The sequence below is a fragment of the Varanus komodoensis genome, unplaced genomic scaffold (assembly GCF_004798865.1).
Source record: "Varanus komodoensis strain SLA01 unplaced genomic scaffold, ASM479886v1 scaffold59_1, whole genome shotgun sequence".
In the NCBI taxonomy this organism is placed as follows: Eukaryota; Metazoa; Chordata; class Lepidosauria; order Squamata; family Varanidae; genus Varanus; species Varanus komodoensis.
The window spans coordinates 2425425-2438101 of record NW_025336221.1 but is presented as its reverse complement, the minus strand read 5'-3'; the positions used below and the strand labels follow the sequence as shown (position 1 = coordinate 2438101).

Below are 12677 nucleotides of genomic sequence, written 5' to 3'. Positions count from 1 at the left end.
AAACCATACTAAAGCCCATTTTCCCTGTTTTCTTTTGACAATTTCCCTACAATGATGAATCCTTTGAATTACCAAACCCTTTCCTCAGGAGACTATTTTGCACGACTGCAGGTAAACCAAAGTATTGAACTAGACATGCATGAGGCTACTGGAGGGCATAAATAAGAGTTGATATACCAGAGCAGAATACCAGTTCTAATGTTAACTCTGTCACAATCTCAGCAGATGGCTTTAGCTACTATTCTCTCAGTCCCAATTTTTCATCTGCAATATGTAAATGTTCACATTTACTTGCCTATTGGACAGAACTACTGGAAATTTTACCAAGATGAGGCATGCAAAGTACTCTGAAGGCCTGAAACATGTGACACAAATGCCATGCATTCGTTAGTGAATCTTCCACTTTTTAGCTGGGTTGAAAAGCCATTTGGGGGAGACTAAATGTGAAGTAAAGTTTTATTAATTAAATTAATATCTTACAGTCTCTAGCACAGTGTTCCCAGGGTAGCTCACAAAGAAAGTCAAACATTAAAATAATGTTTAAGAATCAGTAAATTACAAAAAGAAGAGTAAATAAAATAATAAAAACTTTCACTTTGGCTCTGAAGGGGTTAAAAACACAAGAAAACATCTTGCCTGGTGCCTAAATGACAACACCACAGGAGCACATTTCAAAGGTGGAGAGCCTGAATCAAGAAGGCTTTATCCACAGTTGCTATCTCCTTTACCACAAATAGTGGGGGCACTCAGAGAGCTTTTCATTTCCTCCAGTTGCAAGAGTATTCAGTTATCACGTGGCAAAGCTGTGTAGATTCAGTTCTACAAATGGAGCACACAAACAAGCTCAGCATTTGGTAGTGTGCGTTGAATCCACCATGGCAAGAGAATCGCCTGCCTTTCTTTTCTTGGTTTTCCCCCTTTTGTCTTCTCATTCTATCAAGAATGAGAAGCTCGGTTTGACAAAATATGGAGAATGCCTGCTGAAATATCAAAACCTCAGCAGTGCAAGGCAAAAAGTACTAACAGCAGGGTTGCCAGTGCTGAGGACAGGACCCGTGAAAATGAAATAAAGGCACAGAGGTCATTTAGATCTCAGAATTGCACTTTCCCGTGTAATCTGAGTTCTATTGGCATAGGACTTTGATTTCCTCACAGGCTTGCTTATAACGGCATGCTTTTAGAGTTAAAAACTATCTGAAATGCAATCTTACACACCTTTAAGCAGAAAAAGTCCTATGGCTGCCAGCATGGGAGTTGGGAGTTTTAGGTGCTTTTCCTGTCTAAACATGGATAGCCTTCTGACATAAGAGCATATGAAGGAATGAGTTGACTCGTTTGAATCTATTAACCAGTTGCCCAAGGAACAGTAATTTACAAGTAAACAATGGAAATTTGCTCACTGCCCTCGAAAGGGGTGCTCATTTATTATTTTCTCTCCAACAACCTTCCTGGAAAAAGGAGCAATTGTGAGTAACAGGGCAATCCAGAAAGCAAGATCAAAATCTAAGTATGTGGTCAGGCCCCAGGGTTTCATTCAGACAAGTCAGAAGGCGGCAGGAGTGGTCAACGTACAAGCAGAGGTCAAAAACACAGACGAACTGACAAGAATATACAAAATCCAGAAGCACGGTCTAGAGAAGCCCAAGGAGCACAAAGCATCCACCAGCAAGGCAAAATCACAGAGCCAGGGTAGCAGGGGCTGAAGAACAGATGTTCTCTTCCACAAATTTCCCCCATGTACAGATACAGACCTTAAGTTGCCAAGCAAATTCCGAGCACTCATGCAATCTAATTTTTTTGCTGCGCCTACAAGGCACCAGACTGCCGTACAGAAGATTTCTTCCAACACTGTACTGAAGCACTTGTGAAGTGTAGTCGTACACCACACTGCTGGGTAGGCTTTTGGAGGCTGCACATGATGCACATGCTTGACTTGTGCCCTCCGCCCTGCCCTGCCCCTCTCTCACATGGCTCCAACAAATATTTTGGGAGCAATGAATGCAGCACTACTGAAGTGGTACGTGGATGGGAGATATCATTGGGCATCCCATGTCTATGTGAGATGTAAATATAATCAATAAATGTTTTAAAACACACACATGCAGCAACCTCAAAAGCTTGAGGGGGTCTGTTACTTAGGATGAAATCTGTAGGGGAGATTATCATTATTCCTTCTGATGCAGTAAGAAAAAAACCTGCCTGAGTACATTTTGAAAACTTCCATTTATCTCAAGTAGATGTTTGATGTGCTGGCTTACCAGAATCAGCAGGGGATGTTTGGGTTTGCCTGTCCTGGTGTCTCAAAGAAGGCAAGACAACTCAGATTTTGGCCCTCTTGGGCATTGTGAGCATCGTCTTCTAAAGGAAGACGGCAGTGCAAGAGAAGGGAGCTCAGCAACTCAAGCAGGTTTGCGAAGGAAGATGGACTATTCTGACCTGTGCAACTTGAAGTGGTCATGAGCACACACAAGCCCCTCTCACCCAGGTGTGTTTATCTTTTTGCCCTTGGTTGGCTAGGCAGTAGCACAGATGCCACAAGTGGCACCAGCAAGGAAGTTCTCACCCAGTATTTAAAAATACTTGGGAATGCAGTTAATATGACATGTCACAAAACTGTGGTATGACTGCCACAACTTTTAGTTCCTAAAAATGTAGCTATTAAACTTTACATTGTGTGGTGGTGAAGACATTATCAATCCAGTAGTCCATTCTTGTCACACAGAATGCTAGGAATTTTCCTTCTGACAACTTCAGAATTTGGAAGGGTGTGTCTGTGAAACTTCTGTGATACTTCTGTGAAAGTGAAACACACTATATTCAGTTTTTGGCAGTGCATCAATATGTAAGATCAGATGCCCACAAATTTTGGGCTGATGAAGCACCATTATTTGACAACCTCAGTATTTCCCCTCCCCTAAATCTTGCAGCATGTACATGGGAATAGGTTGGACGGGGGTGGATGTTCGGAATTCTAACATAGCATGCGAGAATGTACAACTGCACAGAATGTGGCAACGTTGCTTACACTATCATTGTTCTATAGATCTGGACTTCAAGAACGCTTCCTCTTTCTAGGAAAAAGCTGCGCTAAATGGATTTGCTGAATATTAACCTGCAGAGGACATCTCTAGTTAAACATAAAATTTCAGTTTCTGACCTTTGCACCAAGATAATAACTGAACACTGTTTAAAAGGGGGGTGTGAAGTATAGTAAAATGGCTTTGATATTCTTCCTGCAGAATTATTTCCAGGGATGCAAAATACCTGTGCAAAATTGAGAATCAGATGCACAGAGTGCTTCCCAAAACGACTATTCCAACTATCCCATTGTGTGAAAACTTGGCTTTCACAAAGAAATGACAAGTCAATGTTACAGGTGACATAGTCTGAACAGCGGTAGTTGCAGGGGCTTAAACTTTGGTGGCCTGACTTTTTAACAAGTAGTGCAGTGTGTAAACTGCACACTATTACTTGGTGTGGCTTTTGTTTCTTGTCTAATAAGGCAGGGACAAGCAGCAACTGAAAAGGCTGGTGGGAGTGTGGCCTGACTCTGTGCCCCCTGCCCAGGCATGCCAGAAAACATCCTTGCCTGTGCCACCTGGGCTCCTGTCTAGCCAGCCAAGGGCAAAAAGATAAGCCCACTTTTGAAGGCTTGGCTTCTGGAAGCAGCTATGCGGATGTGTCACCCAAGAACAAACCTATTATTCACATTTCATTTTTGTATCTGTTTAATTAAAAAGTCAAAGGCTTTACTGCAGAAAATGCAAAGGAAGTGTGCCTGTGTCCAAAATGGGTCTGTCTTGCTCCATAGTCCCTTCATAATGATTTGCCTCCTGGCATGTCATCAGAAAGAAGATCAAGCTGAGCATGATACATTTAACGCTTAGGTATTATTTATTTTTATGTATTAAAAAAACAGTAGCTCTTCATCCAGTGGGATCAAGGGTGGCACTCTTATAGAAGGCTGTTATAGAAGTCGGGAGTCAAGACAATTCCCTGATGCAGTTCAAGCACCTGGAAACCAACATGAAGGCCTGCCTGAGTTTTTGCTGCCCTACGCAGATGGACTCTTGCTCCCATTCTGGCAGCTTATCCTAAGACTGAGCCTGTCACAACAGCGCATTAGATGATCAACAACTGACTGAGGTTCTTTCTCTTGTTCATTGTAATATATATCCATGCTTATTTTCTTCATTTTACCATTGCATCCATGCCCTGAGGCAGGGACCAGAAAGCTATAAATTTGTCTCCTGGACCAGAAAGGATAGCATCTAGAAAGTCAATGGCCAAACTGCCACCCTCCTCTAAAAGTTTAGGCAAGAGGTTTTATGCAGCTTGAGACAGATGTTCCTGAAATTTTGTCAACCTGGACAATTCCCTGGCTTGTCTCGGTGGTTGGGCTGACCCTGGCCAGTGTATTCCACCACTACACGCTGCAGCTTAGTAGTTATTTATTCCATTTTTGAAAAAGACAACTAGTTCCTCAGCTGAGTGAAAAGCAACTTTCCCAAAGTTATTCCTTTGTGGGAGGGGTTTAAGCCCTTATAAATATCAAGTTCTTGCTTTAAAAACATAGCATGGTGCATGTCTTCCTTGTTCTGCCTTGCCACTTATGCTGAAACTGGGGAGCAGCAGAAGACATCCAGGGTGATTGTCCTTATGTAAGTAGACATTTAGGAGGTCTTCCAGCTTTGGAGAGACCTGTTTCTACAGCATTTGCAATGGGGTAAGTGGTCATGTTTTTACTTTTCATTCTAAGCATGAGGTCCAGGGGCTGGGAAACTTGACTTGCCTCTCAGTTCCACGAAATGCCCTGATGTTTGTATCAGAACAATATACAAATACAATTGCAATCAAATTGTTTTAAAACACACACGATATTGTAACCAACTGCAGAACCTAGTCTATTTTCACAGATGCCTGAGAAGCTCAGCTTTTGCTAGATCTACAGCAGATATCTAGCCTTCATGATTGCAGAGAGAGGACATGAATCTATAAAAAGCAGCTATAGCACTGGAGGAATATAACCACTGTTCTGACTCCTGTTCGGAACTGTATCTATCTATCTATCTATCTATCTATCTATCTATCTATTAAAACATTTCTATGCTGCCCCATTCGCCAAAGCCTTCATGCATGGTCTTGTCAAAATAAACGCTAAAAGCGTCCATGACAGAAATGTAGGGTGACCTTTCCCCACCTTTCTAGACTCTTATCCTTGCTTAGTCACAAAGGTTCTTAGGGAGCCCAGCAGGCCACTGAAGAGCAGGTGCTGTGCATCTCCCTACTTTTCCACACTGACTTGCCATTCTGGATCCCCAGTGCAGCACTGGAGCACAGCTGAGCCAAGCAGAAGGAACACATGGATTGTCAGGTTTTACCCCTAAGTTCCCTGCACCAGCCTTGCTAGTGAGAGGTATGTAACCTAAGTGTAGGTTATGAGTCTATTGCTCTGCACTGTACTTACCACACTAATACTTCAGAACATTAGGCCAGAGAGGGAAATCCATTTTTCCTTTATTTCTAAACAGTAGTAAGACTAGGGCTTCAGTGATCTAAGGACAGGATACTGGCACAGTTCCATATCCGATTTCCTTCTGAATGCACTTTTTATCCTTACCCATTCATTAAAAGCCATCCCTCCTTATCTGAACCAAGGAAATGAATCTCCAAAGCAAAAAAGCTACAGACAAACTCATACAGCTTTGACTCCTGGGCAATATGCAACATAATGTAAACAAATAAATCCAAACCAGAACAGAATGCCCATATTGTACAGAATCTAGAGTTCTTTGGTTCTCATATGCCTTAAGATTTAAAGCACCTATATCGGTGACTTCATCATTGATACATTTAAAAATAAACAACAGGGCAATTACAGGGTTCTAAAAACCAAGGCCATTCTGAAAGGTGTTCCCTTTATATCATTCAGTCTCAAATGCTCCTGTCAGAGTGTCACTAATTTTACAAACAGAGAACTAATCCTGAAATGTTAAACCCAGGAGTTCTAGAAATGAGTTTGGTTCTTTTTGGCCTGCAAGACATCTGTTAGTCCAGCTACCTAGACCAGGTGAACACTGTGCCTATTCTGATCACTCTCTATTTACAGTTACTTCATTAACAGCATGCATGGAACACGGCAAACAAAATTTATTCTGAATGTAATACAGTGAAGGGAGTGCAAATTGCATTTCAAGTCTTCATGCAGTGAACACTCCAATATGGCTTCATGATACTTAAAAATATTCTGAAGCACAGATCTTGTTCCAGAAGAAATAAGTAGTCACCATTTTTTTTCCTAAGGATAGCTCTTGCAATTAAGAACAGGAAACAAAAACATAGAAACCAGCTGAGGGATGCCAAGCTGTGCCTATGGGCAGGGTGTTCACCTCATATCCTTTCCCACCCCACCCAGCTTTTCTTCCTGGATTGATTCTTTGAAAAACTGAGAACATTTGTATGCAAATTTCTCACCTGAAGCTATTAATATAATTAGCACAATAAGTAAGAGGAAGAATGGAGGATGGATTCCAGAAAATAGTCCTTGGACAATCTTGAAGAGCTACACAATGGGAAGTCATCATTTTGAGAAGACTGCTCAGTGGAAGCAGTGGGTACTTGTTACTGACCAACCGAAGTAAGCAATTAATTTCACATAGCAATTAATTCCCTGCTATGAGAAGTTAACTGCAGACTGTTTTCTGAGTTGTTCAATAAAAAGACAAGATTATTTTCATGGGCAGACCACCCTACACCCTTTGTCCCCCCCCACCCCCATGCGTACATCTAATCAAAAATGCAAAGATGTTTCCTCTGATCACTATTAAGCAGACTTCTAAGGGCCCTTTAAGTGCAAAGGAGTAAAGCCCCCAACAGTTTAAAGCAACCTTCCACAGGCTTACTAGATGCTCTGGACTATAACTCTCACCATCTCCAGCCACACGCTGGTCATGCCAGTTGGGGATGATGGCAGCTGAAGTAAAAGCTGTAAAAGGTGCCAGGCTGCGGAAGGCTGAGTTAAAGTATTCTGGAAAGGGGAAAGAAATTCAAGTCCACAGAAGTTCCCTTCACCTCGAATTCTCCCATGTACTGTGGGGATGGATAAAACATTCCTCTGTTAAACACTATAATGCTTAGGTTCAGAGCTGGATGAGCAGCTTCTTCCGCCATTAGTCACAACCTCAGCACAACACTAAAATGTAACTGTGCTATATTGCACTCTTTCTCCAGTTTTTAACATAGCCAGATGCCATTCAGGGCTGTCCCCTTGCCCTCTGCAGTTGTAGCTCCTATGCCCCCAGGCTAGTACATACCTTTCTTCTAATATTACAGTACTTGCCTGTTAGGACACAGTGATTAAAACAATTTTAATAAATCAGATAAGATTAAGGCAATTCTATTGTGTGTGCTATTAACATTAACTTTTTCTGCTCTTAACAAACTGCACAGAATTAGATTTTCTGACTGCAGAACTTTGCTTTTTGGGCTGAAGTCAATTAAGGTTGCCAGTGGGACTCCTTACTGTTTTATTTTGGTTCCTGTGGAAGAAGCAGAGCAGTAGTTCACTCTGTGATACAAGCTTTTGATCAGCATGGCAGTATGTCAAGTTCCCATAATCCACAAATGCAGGACATCAAATGAGTCGGGGTTTAATTTACCAATCCAGGATGAATCAAGTGTTAGTATCTATAAAGAGCAAAAGAGTTACAGAGTAATGATTAATGTCTCAAACCACAAGGAACCAGCTCTTTAAATCGCAATGGAGAGTGGCAAGGATCACACATGAGTGTCTACATTTGCATGTCTTTGTGTAAAATGAGCACTAACACTGATAAAAGAAAAACAAGCCTAACCAGAACTTGATCTTTAAGCAATGCCTCAGAGAACAAAACAAGAAAAACCGGGAAATAGTGTCATGCTTTTTGTTTGAAGTGTAAATAACTTATCGGGCCAAAAGGTGTTCCTTTTCCAGAAGCTGAACAAACATCTGAGACTTGCCTTAGAAAATTTTGGATGCTGCCCTGAGAGCTCGGAGCTGGGGGCTGAGGTCAGATTCCTGCTCAGTCAATCTCAGTTGGTGGTTCTGGACAGATCCCTGCCTCTCACCAACTGGCACACTGAAAAGAACTACACAGATTACTCCAGTGTAGTGTAGCAATTAGAATGCCAGCCTTAGGGACAAGGAGATCCAGGTTCAAAGTGTTATTCAGCCACTGCATGCACAGAGTGACCTTAGGACCGTCACAATTTCCTCAGCCTAACCTACCTTACAGGGTTGTTGTGAACCCTGTAAAATGGCAGGGGAATAGGGCAGGAGACAAAGTACAACGTATGCTGCCTTGAGCCTCTTGGGGAAAAAGCAAGATATAAATAAGCAACACACACACATCCAGGGTGGATTTGATTTAAATCTAGTGATGCACGCCTGCCTTACCTGTAGGTAGAGGAGCTTCACTGAAATATTCCCAAACTGGGTCTTTTTTATGGCCTGCTGCCATTATAGGTTTCTTCCTCCAGGGAATAAATAATATGATAAACCTTAGGCTAGACACAAAAAGATTCAAAGACTTGTGCAGTATTCTGATTAAAAGGTTTCCCTTTCATTTTTACTGCTTGCCCTGCCCACCTCACATTTAGCTTCTTGTGCAGATCTATTCCACTCCCAACAGTCTTCTTCTTCTTTTTTGGTTGAAAACATTACACTTAAGAGGTAAGGTTGATTCTGCCTACATAATCTGCAAAGGAACAATGGGATTAAGGTCCTTTTCTCAACTCTGTATGTGTATTTTATAACGTTTTTGCGAAGAAGAGGCATGTAATCTCTGCAGACACAAATTCACAGTTTTGAGAATTGGAAAACCAAGCAACTGTGGTGCTATCTTTTAAATAGAAAAATTGCCCAATAATCTTACGGAAACCTCTGGAAGAGCATGACATTGTGAATGGATTAATGAAATTCATATACCAAAAAAATTTAAACACTACATGAATATGCAGCTTCATGTTACATAATTAAAAACTAATTTTATTTCATGAATCACATTTGAACTATAACGTATCTTAAATAGAAAACTATCTTTAGATATGATTTTTGAGGGGAAATCTTATTTCAAAAAATCCAGTTTAAACTTTTTAAAAATAATTTTTAATCATTCATTTTTATAAGAGGGTCTTGAAGGATGGTGGCTAACCTCTGGGATGCCCTTCCTACACAATTTAGGAAATCACCAACTAATTTTAAGGAGACAATGGAAATCCTGAACTGTCTGGCAATGAAGAACTGAACATGAGCTAGCAAGTGAGACTCAGTCCAGGAAAGACGGAGCCTGCTGGTCCAGGCCCAGGAATATGGTATGATCTGCATGGGACTAGATACTCTCTGAAAAATCAGGCCTATAAATTTGGGATTGCTCCTGGATGCTCAGGCAGCTACTGCACCCAGCAGCTGCAGAAGTTGGATCTGGCCACAGTGAGGCATATCTAGTCACCTTTCAGTTAGATTACAAAAATGTGCTCTATGTGGGGCTGCCACTGAGGAGTGTTTGAAAACTGCAGCTAGTGCAAAATTCAACAGCTAAATTGCTACTGCCATGCATTTGACAAGTAGTAGGCTGCTGTGTTTGGATTTCAGGTAGTGCTGTTTTAAGAAAAGAATGGTCTAGAATTGCACTGTTGATTAGTTAATATTTTAAATGCATTAAAATTAGAGGTATACTTTCAATACTTAACATGCAAATCATCCAGTGCTAGCCCTGCATCCTATTGTGGTTAGCAAGATCACTAACCAGGTAAATCCAAGAGTTGCTTCACACCCATATAGGCTAGCAGCAGCTCCAGCTCAGAAAGTTTGAAAGCTCCTTCCCCAACAGGCCCCGAAGCAAAGAGATTTCAAAATACAGTGGGGTGAATCTAGGATATGACTTCCACTGACAGAGTTGCTGTTCATGTACCTCTGCCTGATTTCCCCCTAGCTCATCCCATTCAGCAGGGTCCTTTGACACTCTGTGGCTGATGGGGCTGCTGTGAGAAGGACGTGGCAGAGACATGTACTTCAACTAGCCCAGCTGCACTAAAACTGGATAAAGCTCATCTTATTTTAAAATGGTCCTAACCAGACACCAGATAAAAATGTACTTGTAAGAAAAAAGAGTAAAAGGAGTGTGTACATGTGAACTTTCGGAATTATCAAAGACTTTTGAGTATATCATAACTGCACAAACCAGCTGCAGCTGGAACTGCAGTGAAAATACTGCAATGAAATCCTAAACTCAATTTAAGTAACACAGATTTCAGTGGAATGTTCTGCAAACTTACAGCCCTATCATATTTTTCCTCAGAAGTAAACACAATTATTTCAGTGATTCTTATTTCCAAACCCTATTAAACATGATCTGAATAATTTCTCAGTAAACATAGGCAGGCTTGGGCTGAATCCCTCTGAAAACAAAACTGTAAACAGAAAGCTGTTATATTGTTTCACTGACCCCAAGACTCTGAGCATTAAATGGACCAAAGTCTCACCATCCCCAGTACAGTTCTTCTATACAGAAAATGCACATACAAATGAACCTGCTGTTCTATGCAGCTGAGCTCAATGTTGCATTTTTAAAAGTATACACAAAATCTAATCTTCTTAATATTCCTTGCTCTGAAATAAAGATGACCTTCCTTAACCAAAGGCTATCTAAGCAGATTTATACACACTAAAAAGTGGCTTCTCTCCAATCCAAGTTAACTCACTAAATAAACATTTTAAGAAATAAATATAAACCCCTCTTACTGCTGTTCTGCATCAATAAATGTATGTGATAATTAATCTGGACTAAATTAGCATAGTTTTGCAATGCATCCTGACTCCATGTGGTAAAGGTAGATAATTTTCATGCACAAACGAAGGTGAAGAAACTCACACAAGTCATTAATGAAATGGCAATGGTTTCTAATAATCTTGTAAAAGCTGTTTTTATTCAAGTCCCTGTAGAAGAAAAGGCAGCATTAACAAATGTACTTTGCTCGCATATTTAAATAGAGGGGGAGGAGAGTATAAAAGAAAGATGTTTTCGGAAAGCCAAGCTGGCAGAATCGAGGGTTCAGTGTAGAGACTGCAAAGTGCTGACTCCAGGAAACATCGAGAGACACACTTGCCTCCCTGGAAGGAGAGATGCTGCTGGATTTAGCCTTGCGCGCTGTAAGCGCTGCCAGTCCATTGAGTCATCAACATTACCCAATGCAACAAGAAGAGCTCCGCTTCCGGGAGATTACGAGTCTCTAGTGCATACACAGCAGCAGCCAGCCACACACCCAAACTGGCAGAAACCTGTTCTGCCCGGATCGGCTCTAGCAGCAGCACGAGCTGGAACCTGGGAAAGGAAAACGCGCTCGCGTCGCGCAGAGAGAAGCACGCGCCAGGGCTCGCGGCCGAGAGGGCTCTGCTCGGCAATCAGCCACTAGGAGGCGCTCGCCGGGTTCCCCATCTTTTGGAAAGCCGCTGTACTTAGCCGGGACAGAATGCTTAAAAAGCTGGTGAGGAAGGCGGTTTGCAAACCGTGTCAGCATCTCTCCTCCCCCTTGCCAAAAAATAAAAGTGTCTTTCTTCAACACTGAGCCCCTCAGCAAGTTGTAGGTGCAATCTGAGGCAGGAATTTCCTTTGGATTTTCTCCCCGTGGCCTAGCCCACAATTTATACCGGGCAGCAGACGCATCTCGTGGAGCTGATCAAGATCAGTCCCGGTAGATTCAGAAAGATAGGCGGCTTTGATGCCATTAGAGCCGTCAGCGACTGACGGCAACGCTTTAGAAAACTTGCAGGAGGAGCTTTCCGATGCTTCTGCGGGGACGCCAGCCAGCGCAGGAAGGGCCTGTCAGGGACGCTTGGCGGTTCTGTTTCCCAGGGAGTGTTTGCCGCCAGGAGCTCTAGTAAAGCGGGGGAATGACAGTGAAGCCCCTCTCTCTGCTGACTAGAGACCGCACGGCGTGGCAGTGAACGAGCGCACTGGCGCATCCTTCATAGGATGCATGGATGGGGGGAGGGTGAGAGAGCGAGCGAGCGCGAGAACGTGTGTGTGAAGGACAGTCTAAGCCAGGCGGATGCCTCCTTTCGACTTGCCGCAGTTTACCTTAAGTGACCCAGGACATTGCGTTTGCAAAGCTGGGGCGCTCATCCTAGCGAAGGAGCGACTTCAAGCGCTTGCCTTCGCTCATTATATCATCGCAGCCATCCCCGGGACTACCACGCCAAATTCACGCTTTAAGTTGGGGGAGGGGAGGAATAGAGGACCCTGAACCCCTCGAAACAGAAATGAGGCACGGGATGTGACGTTGCCGAAGCTTCCGAGAAATAAAAGTATAAATAAACTTGATAGGGAAAGCTCCACTGAGCCGTGAATGAACGGTGACAATTTGGTAGCCGTGCGCATGAGAGGCAGACAAGGGGGTACTGAGCACACCCATAACCTCGTTTAAACCTCGTGGGAGCACCACGAAATTAAAGGGAAGCTCTAGTGAGGCTTTCCTCTGATTTTTCCGCCACGCACAGTCTCTAAAAGCTGCAAATCCAGTTCCTACAGTTCCTAACCATCGTTTCCCAAAAGTTCCGTTGCATTAATTACTTCCTAGGTGCTGTCACGTCGGCACCTCTCTTCTTTCGGGATACGCTTCATTGGAGGGAGGGGAGAGAG

General features: G+C 42.7%; 1 protein-coding gene across 3 annotated transcripts in view; it reads right to left on the bottom strand.

Annotated features, from left to right (window-relative positions):
• AMZ2 (archaelysin family metallopeptidase 2) overlaps positions 1 to 12677 on the bottom strand; it is a 64493-nt gene that overhangs the window by 8244 nt on the left and 43572 nt on the right. The gene's annotated exons all lie outside the window — the stretch shown is intronic.